General features: G+C 44.0%; 1 long non-coding RNA gene across 1 annotated transcript; it reads left to right on the forward strand.

Moving 5' to 3' along the window:
* The first annotated feature begins 3736 nt into the window (after positions 1 to 3736).
* LOC125944867 (uncharacterized) lies at positions 3737 to 5643 on the forward strand. Its single transcript, XR_007466567.1, has 3 exons — positions 3737 to 3877; positions 4585 to 4645; positions 5510 to 5643. It is a non-coding gene; the product is annotated as an uncharacterized LOC125944867 (long non-coding RNA).
* Positions 5644 to 6687: the final 1044 nt, after the last annotated feature.

The following is a 6687-nucleotide window of genomic DNA, read 5'->3' on the forward strand; positions in this document are numbered from 1 at the left end:
TTCCACGCAGGTCACTAAGGGAATTTTAAATTGTGAAAACTGCAGCGAGAAAGGCTGTTCGTTGGCGTATGCAGCGGAATTGAATCGGCAGTACAGCGCTAACTCGCACTTTTATTTACCCATGCGTTTGGCGACTTCATTGACTCGTGTACGCATTTCCAATAACAGTCCGTGCGCGTCTCCATAACCCCACCCTCTCTCTCTCTCTCCCTTCTTTCTCTTCCCCTTCTCCCTTCTCCCAGCGTAGGGTAGCCAACCGGACTCTTGACTGGTTAACATCCCTGCCTTCACTCTTTCTCTCTCTATCCATTAGCAAATTCGCAATTGCTCTCCTTAAGGTGACTTTGACGGCACTTATTCGACGATGTCACATGTATTCATCGGCAGAAAGATCACTTCAATGTGTGTAGTCGTTTGAGATATATAAGTCTGCACCAACGATGTGTTCCTCTAAATGAGATTTAGAAACAGTTATACAGCAAGGGTAGAATAAAAAAAAAAGACCTTTCGATACATGGCATTGGTCAACAAAACCAAGCGGCTACTTAAGATGAGCACTACTTGGTATATATATATATATATATATATATATATATATATATATATATATATATAATCTATAGGCTTCACTGAACTTGTCTTCAGGACGCACCTGGCGCGTATGCGGGCTGAGTTGTCCCAAACTCCGGTAACATCGTGCACATGTCCGCTCTCATCATAGAGGACCGCAGCTTTCCTGAACCTGTCACCGCAGAAGCATTCTGGCACCCCAACAAAGAAGAAATAGCAGCCGGGAACTTCAGCCATCCTTGTTGCAAAGGGTTGTCGTCTGCTGCGGCTCCCGAACGTACTTTCAAAAGCGCCCGCTACGTGGCCATCAGTGGCGCCTCTATAGGCGGTGCACTACGCGTATACGTACCCACGAAACACAAAACGTCTTAAAAACTTCTCGGAACGGCTACAAACGGCTATAGACGTCTTGGTCTACGCGAAGATGTTAAACAGATGTTCTTGGAAGTATGTAGCAGGAAGTACGGTTAATCAAATATACTATTGTGTTTCAGCTGGGGTAACAGCGCACCTCTGACGTCGCCGGATTATACGTTGGTGAATGTCTTGAGAGCGTCTAACTCAAGAACTTTTTTAGATGTTTTTGTCGGAAAATGTGCAACATGCTTGGGCGTGCGCATGAAAGTGAAAAAGATTTAAAATGCGTATGCCCGACGCGCCGCCTTACATTCTGTGCGACTTTAACAAGCCATATGCAATCCGTTAACGTCGCATCATATCCTTTCGCTGCTTTCCCCCTTTGGGTGAACAAGCAGAAAAAGCCAGCGGGGTTATTTGATTCCTTTCCGATTTTCTCCCTCGATCGCCGCGTCGACAACGTGCGTGTTTGCCGCGCGGCCTGCAAAACTCACCCGTGCCATGGCGAGTTGCACGATAGGGGTGAGTCTGTCACTACAGTCAAAGTTTAGAAAAAAGAAAAAGAAAACGGCCGGGCGCACACGTGCGCGCCCGTCTGCAGCGTCCTTATCACAGCCGTGTTTTCCTTTCCCTTTGCGTTAACAAGCGCTGAAGAAGCCGGAATTGCGATACCAGCTATCATCACCACACCGACAGAACAGGGCCGGTATTTTGTAGCGATGCCTTTCCGGTGCTGATGCCCTTTCGCACTTATCGCGCTTTGTCAGTGGTCAGAGCGACGGTCCGCTCGCGTTATCAACGGGATCAGTCGGCCGTGAGCGGTGGATGATAAGACTAGTATAGAATAAGTCATAAGGCATCGCTACAAAATACCGGCCCTGGCCGCGCGCAGTCGCAAACGTTGAGCGAACTGCTATTGATGCCCAGCGCCGCTTTCAGGGTGGGGACACCCACGCTTTTCGGCGCCATCTTGGTTCTTTCTAATACGGAGGCGCTGGGCGTGTGGCGGCTGCAGATTAACCATCGGGCAGAAAGAAAGGGCGGTAGGCGTGCTAAGGGCGATATCGACGCGATTTAAATGCAGAATTTCTGCTTTACCATCTGATAAACAGTTTGCTTGCATATAGTGCTCGTTTCAAAAGAGGTTGTCCGACACTTTTCGCATCGCAAGCTGAAGGTGGCACGATTTGTTTGCTAGGTTACCCCCTTCTTTATTTACTCACTTAACTGGTAAACGTCCCACAAATATTACTGGAACTGTACACTTGGATGAAATTTTAAGTTTGAAACTCTTTTAATAGTGATCTTGCGTTATATGGTTGCCCCGTCATATTTATGAAACTAGGAGAAAAATTAGGAGACGTCGCGTGAGTAGGTAGGCAGCAGTTTATGTGTCTACTGAAGAAGAAAAATGCACAGAGAACAGTTTTCAACACTGAAACAGAATTTATTTACAAAAGTAAGCAGTAAATATTTCATTTATAAGCTCTCAGCGAGGTTATCTGGTTAAAATGTGGTTGCTCTACTGCACGCTCGTACCTGCTACAGTCTTGCTAGCATTAGCTGCCTTTTCAGGAGTGTTAAGCCATCGCAGATAGATGCGGAGATATGTGGACACACACCGCTGAAGAAGTTTTCCAGTCACATCTTTGTGCTGATAACATGGGTTTCCTGGCAAGGTTACATTATTTCCAATAATTTCCTTCGGTGCTTTCAATGGAGTTCTCAGACAGCTTAGATCTTGAGCTTCAGCAAAAGACTTCAAAGCACTGTCACATTCACAAAGTGTAGAATTTGTATGCTTCCATAAATTAAAAATTTCGACCTTGGACATATTCATTTATTTGAGTAAGGTGGTGTTCCTGTCCAGGTTCTTCAGTCGCTAGCATGCACATGCACACAGAGGAGTGTTCCACAGTACGGATAATCGGCTTTAACAAAAAGCGTGTCAAGTGGGCGAGCACATCTTCCTCAAGAGAGGAAACTTCCTCGAAGTCGAGAATAAAGTAGCTTCTCTCATCACTCTCTTCCGCGGAGTGATGATTTGTGCTCGTTTAATTTATGCTGAGAAAAAATCGACCAGGTAGGTATTGTCATCGATCGCGTATCCAGGAAACGAGTTTACAAGTGCCCCAATACTTCTAGCTACAAAAAAGGCCAATTCACAAACGTATAGAATAAGCCTACGCCGTTGCAACAAGTCGAACACGGCGATCACACCATACTGCAGCCTTATAATCACTAGAAAACGCACGCCAACATATACAAGCAACTTCTCTGTGAAAATGAAAACGATTACCAAGGGACATTATTCTTAACAAAATCATGATCCTCACTCGCATATATCTTCGTTGTGTCCGTCGGTATCCAGTTGTCACGTTTTACTTGCGCTGCTCATTTCTTCATTCAACGTCGCAGGGGGTAACAAAATATCCGCGGCTCTTTTACGGTCAATCCAGTGCACAGAGCGACACAACAGCCCGTCATGTTTCGTTAACAAACACGAACATCACAAGGGACTACACAAAACACGAGCTCTCGCACCACAACGCCACAAAGAAAGCAAATGGAGCGCGCGTCCGTTCAGCTCGACAGCCGCCGCGAAAGAACCAACATGGCGCCGAAAAGCCAGAGCGGCGGCGCGGGTCGGTTCAAAGGCTATCCCCACCCTGTAAAGCAGCGCTGGCATCGAGGCACCCTAAGTGCGAGTAAAGCCGCTGTGGTAAAGCCCAGTATAACCATTTTCGTTGCACTGTGGAAGGTACAGTTTCCCTTCTCTAAGTTTGTATGGGTGTTCTGTGGTATAACCCCTTAATTTAAGCGCGAGCGATTCAAAGGGCCGGGCTCATGCTCGCAAGCGTTCGCTCGCCGGTGCTCATGGTTCTACCGCTCGTGGTCCACGTTCAACACTTGACAAGTGCCTGCAGATACGGTGGTGTAGTTCCTTACGGTACGTACGCATTTACCTGCTACAACTTGCACGCCACTTTTGTTTTGGCGGGCCCATGCTGGCGCGAAGTTTAGACTCGTATATGTTTGCATGCGCGGTATGTAAAATAACGTTCTTTTGTGTTGTGGGAGGTAAAGCTGGAGTTTCACATAATTGGCTTAATTATTGCAAAAATTCTAGCTCCATGTGGCAATGGAAAGGAAGAAAAAGCCATTTGCAGCCTTATCTCGACAGCAAAAATATCGTCGACTTAATGCTGTAGTCGAGCCCTTGGTTTGCGATTTCCACGTGCCAAAAAGTGTCCAACGAGAGTCACGTTTAACTGACGGTACGGACAGAGTGCCCACACCGCATTCAGCTTCTTTTCCGTCTGTTGGTGTCTCGTCAAACGATGGTATATCGGAGCACAGCTTCGGCTCTACAAGCGACGTGTCGCGAGACCCGCGCATGACAGGAATGTGTCAGGACCTATTGGTGCGCCGGACAAAGAAGCGAGTGCAGTGTTATTTAGTGACGAACAGGACAGTAGTTCAAGCTCTACTGCATCGCAGCCAAGTGAGACGTGTGAGCAAAGTGAGTGCGCGGCAGCGTTTCGTCCGTCGGAACAGAGTGATAGTTCGACAGAGATGGCTCGCCACTTAAGAAATTGGGCATGCGAGCAAAACGTTGACTGTTTTGTTGACTGTCTCCTTCCAATTCCTATGCAGCTCTTTTACTCTGTCACGGAGCCACAAGGTCTGCTGGCGCCATTGTTTTTGTTTTGTCAAGGTAAGTTGCATGGTTGCAAGCCAGAGCCTGAATGTATACTTATTCGGTCGCTTTGTTTATGTGCGTGCACAATCGCTGCATTGTTTCCATACTTTTGGCATTTTACCGTTTGTATGCTGCTACAAATTTGTTTGTCTTGCTGTAGGGCATATGTTCCGCAAACAGATGAAGAGGGGTCAAACGGTGTTTTGCACAGTTTCATGCACACCTAATTAATCTTAAGGTAACCCTGTAGGAGCATGCAAGGCTTGAGTGTTCTGTTAAGTGGCTTCTTTTGATTTTAATGCACCTCTTTTGTGTACTGTTATTTCTTATTTGGCGCCATGTGGCTGCCATTTCTGTTAGTCATGGCAAGCCAGAGCTTAATTGTATTGCTGTTTGTATTGTATAAACGTTTCAGGGCCCCTTTAAGAATACAATGGTTTTATTGGCATGTTGTACAATACCGCAGTGATATTGTAAGAGACACTCGGAAGGAGCAGGTGCCAGCCTTGATTGCCAGGCTAAGCCCGCCTGTTGCTACAACCCACCAACACCACTACTTAAATAAAAGTAACATACTCTTGTAAGAGATTTGTTTGCAAACCATCTAACTGCTAATGACCTACTGCAAGTCGTGTGTGGATTAAATCATTTGCCAGTTTAATTTCACTCTACAGTAGTTTTTTCATATCATATCTGCAACATAATTCTGAACGTCATCGTGCAGCATAAGATTTTGAAAGTATTGCTTAAATGCATAAAGTAAATGGGACCGAGGTAATACAACGGCACATATTTTGCTATTTGAAATACCGAATTGCACATCTTTATTGTAAATCAAGTGTGGCTTATTGACTTTTTTTCTTCACTGTTGTATTGCAGAGCAAACTTCTGTGGGCAGCCAGTGGTATCCAAGAGGGAAGGGACCTGGATTTGTGTGGTTACTGCAGCTACGTCTTATTTTATGTGGTCACCTTTTCTGCTGTATTTTATAATTTTGTAAAATTATTCCGTGTGTCCTTTTATTTATTACTCAATAAAGCTGCTTTCTCACAAGGACAGGTTGTAATTTTTTCTGCATGTTATGCACATTTGCTTTGGATGTCTATTGCACATTAGACATGTTTAAAAATTTTATGCATGTTATAAATAATATAATGTAATACTTCAATTTAATTTTCAGTTCTATGTAGTAACATGTGTACTATGAAGCTAGCATAAGGATGCATAGTATGCTGAAGAAGTTGCCAATAATTTTGCTTACCACGTCGCTGTAGGATGACAATCTATAAATGCTGCTTTAAAGACGGCTATAAAATGCCTACATATTGTTTCTGAAGCCATTATATGTTATGGCTTCAGAAACAATATGCAGGTTTTTATAGCTTAATTTGTAACAAAATTCTGGGAACGTCTAATAAAATTTTAACTTGTTCTTGTCAAAATGTTTTATAAAAGCCTGCATAATGTTTCCGAAGCCATTATTACAGAATTCTGGAAGCGTCTAATACCATTCTTGAAGTTGTTCTTGTCGAGATGTTTATTAGGCAACTTTTAGCGTAACGTTAGCAGGGCTTACTGAAGTACCTGTAGACGACCACGGCTAGAAAATGTCTTGACCAGGACAGCTATTAGACGTTTGAATTAGCCGTTCAAAACATCTTTTAGACATCAAATAGCTGCTTGTGTGTTTCGTGGGTAAAGGCACCTTAGAAAGCGGCACTATAAATCTCGGAGGCTATGGAGGTTCGTAAACAAGCGTGACACGTTTTGTTCATTTAAAAAGACATTTAAGAGGAAGCGTGAGCTCAGGGCCCAACTCTGATGCTACCTATTCAAATACATGTAATACGCAGAAACGCTTTTGTGAGATAATCACTGGGCCGATTTTAATGCAGTTCCTTGTATTTGAGAGAAAACGTTTAATTCTAGTGACTGTTAGAAGCAAAATTTTGATTTAGGGCCTGAGTGTATTACAATAATTTTTTAAAAATTTGTAAGTTTGCAAAAAAAAATGCCTGAGGTTTAACTCTTGTAAACCTAGTTATCACGAGCGAATA

The sequence above is a fragment of the Dermacentor silvarum genome, chromosome 4, assembly GCF_013339745.2.
Source record: "Dermacentor silvarum isolate Dsil-2018 chromosome 4, BIME_Dsil_1.4, whole genome shotgun sequence".
Lineage (NCBI taxonomy): Eukaryota > Metazoa > Arthropoda > Arachnida > Ixodida > Ixodidae > Dermacentor > Dermacentor silvarum.